The sequence below is a fragment of the Ambystoma mexicanum genome, chromosome 8 (genome assembly GCF_040938575.1).
Source record: "Ambystoma mexicanum isolate Mex_15411 chromosome 8, UKY_AmexF1_1, whole genome shotgun sequence".
NCBI classification, from domain to species: domain Eukaryota; kingdom Metazoa; phylum Chordata; class Amphibia; order Caudata; family Ambystomatidae; genus Ambystoma; species Ambystoma mexicanum.
Window position 1 is genome coordinate 1,672,912,008 of NC_090929.1, and position 3,063 is coordinate 1,672,915,070.

Below are 3,063 nucleotides of genomic sequence, written 5' to 3' on the forward strand. Positions count from 1 at the left end.
GATTGCCGGCCTGTGCGCTTCTGCTGTTCTCTTTTCATATAGAGCTACCCGTTCTAGGTTCCACCTCCTCCCAGCTTGGGTGCACACATGATTGGTCCCTCGCTGATGCACTGTCACCAGGTGACTGAACCTGGATCCTGTCACGTGGTTTCTATGTGGCAGTTTAATTTTGATAAGGTCCCCATCTTGGCAAGTACTTCGATGTGGAGCCGTCCTCCTGCCGTTCCATGTTTTCATGTACTCTTTACTTCTCCTCATCCGCCAGACTAATTCCTCCATGTCAACTGTGTCATCTTCCTTTATTTTTGACAGCCATGGAGGGACTAACGTGGACGCTGCTCTGCGGCCTCTGAGAAGGCACCTTTGTCTGGTGGATGTTATTTTCCTTCAGAAATGTTTCCATTTCTCTTGAGACAAGCTGGACCCCATTGTCTGTGACCAATTCCCTTGGTAACCCCTCTCTTTCGAAGATATTCTTGAGGAAGCAGATCACGGTGGGTGTAGTGATGGCCGGAACAAACTCCACCTCCACCTACTTCGACCGGTAGTCTACTTACACGATCCTGTGCTTGTATTCTGGATCCATCAAATCTAGTGGGCCTATACGGTCTAATGATAGTTTTTGCCATACCCCTTGCCACACTTCAGTTGGGTGTAATGGAGCTTGTCTGACTTTGAGTCTTTTGTCGCTGTTGAGGAATTCATGACACCTTTCCGTCATTGTTCTAATGTCCAGGTCCATACCAGGCCACCAGTACGATTCTCTCACTCGCCTCTTCACCATGTTTCTCCCCAGGTGTCCTGCGTGGGCCTTACACATGATAGATCTCCTCAGTGTCAGTGGTGGGATGGCTTGATCGCCTCTCATTAGCATCCCGTCATGATCAGAAATCTCATCCAATATCTTTCAGTATGGACGCAGGCCTTCACAGATCGCCTTCTCGTCTGGACAACCTTTTCTGACCCATTCTGTGACTTGTTTTGTGGTCGTATCTTTAGCCACCTCCTCCTTCCAATGATTCTCACTCAACTCCAGGAATTCCTGGCTCCTGAGGTCACCTAGCAATGCAACTACGCATTCATCTCTGAGAAAGCAGGTCACTGTTTACCGTTCGGGCAACCTGGACATGCAGTCCACCTGGGCATTTTTCCAACCCACGATATGCTGGATCTCATAAGTATATTCTTGCAACTTCATTGCAATGCGGGCCAGGCAGGGGTAGATGTTAGGGTACCTCCTGGACTCTGCAAGTGTACGAGGTGCTTGTGGTCTGTTACCAACTCAAACTTCATGCGCCACACATACGTTCAGAAGTAGTCTACCACCCAGGCTTATGCCAGCATCTACTTTTCTATGGTGTAGTACTTCCTTTCCCCTTCTGACAGTGCTTTCGATGCAAATGCCACTATGTGCTCCTCATCACCTTTCTTCTGAGTCAACGTCGCCCCCAAACCATATGACCTGGCATCGGTGGTGATCATCGTTTTCCACTGTGGGGTAAATGGCTGAAGGCACGGCGCGCATGCGTGATACCTTCCTTGACCTCTTCGAACGCATTTGACTGCTCTTCTTTCCATGGATACTCTGGTCCTTATTTGAGTAGTTCCCTCGTGGGGGCTATGATTTCCGAGAAGTTAGGCACGAATTTGGCATAGTACTCTGATAGGCATGGGAATGACCTTAACGCCTCCTTACTGTTAGGAGGAGGTGCATTCACTATGGCCTGCAGCAGAACCTTCTTGGGACTGATCCTTGACTTGGATATCGTGTAGCCCAGGTATTCCACTTTTGCCGCCTGCAATACGCACTTGTTGTAGCATAGTTGAACACCCACTTCCTGCAACTTGGCTAGTACTTTTCAAAGCACTTTGTCACATTCCCTTTGTTCTTCAGCAAGGAGTCCATCATGTGTTGAAAAGCCGATGCTACCAAAGACAGGCCGAATGGCATTTGTGTAAATTGGTATCTACCAAATGGAGTTATGAAGCAGTAAGGGGTCTTGACTCTAGATGTAGACTAATCTGATGGTAAGCGTCTCTCATGTCGAGCTTCGAATAGACTTTGGCCTCTTTCACTAGTAGAGTTAATTTGTTAATACTTGGTAAGGGATAGCTGTCCGATACTACTTCACGGTTGAGACTGCAAAGGTTGATGCAGATTTGTAGATTCCCTGTGTTTTTTTTTTATGAGGACCACTGGGCTGAGCCATTCAGACGACTCTACTGTTTTGATCGCTCGTTCCTTCTTTCCTTCCTTCCTTCCTTCCTCCCTCCCTCCCTCCCTCCCTCCCTCTCTCCCTCCCTCCCTCCCTCCCTTCCTTCCTTCCTTCCTTCCTACCTTCTTTTCTTCCTTCCTTCCTTCCTTCAGCATTTTGTCGAGATTCGCCTGCAGGTGCACGCCTAGTTGTTGCTGGTACCGATCTCACTTTGTCCTTTACTGGATCGGCTCCTTTTTTCAGTTTGATTTTGTGTGCGTAGTTCCTGGTTTTCCCAGGTGTGTCGAGAAAAGTTCTGGGAATTCTTCTTTGGTGCTCGACACTCCTCCTCTGGCTATGGACACAACCTGTCCCTCCACACTAGGATCCAGTGTGATTTGCAGCTCGGCTTGGTCATGCCATCCCAATACAGCCAGGCCTTTTTCTGCAAAGTATACCTTGGTCTTCGTGACTCTTCCTTTGAACTCCATGGTTGCTCGAATGTATCCCAGTAATTTCACAGTGGCACCACCAAAGACAGTGGGGTTGCGCTTGGTCTTGCATGCTTCCACTCTCTCTCTGCCGACCATGCCTTTGTACGAGTCTAACAGCAATATAGTGAGGTCTGACCCAGAATCTGCCATCTCTCTCGTCTCGCGTCCATCCACCTTGATAGTGCAGTGGGGCTTTTCTCTGTGAGATGTGACACTGTTGACCATGATCACTGTGGGACATGCCTCTTTTTCAGAGGAGTCCTCATCTCTGTCCTCCTCATTCAGCACCGCGAACCTTCTGCATTTGGAGAATTCCCTGTTCCTTGCTGGGCAATCTCTGCTATTTGCCAAATGGGTGGTGCTGGGCCACCTAT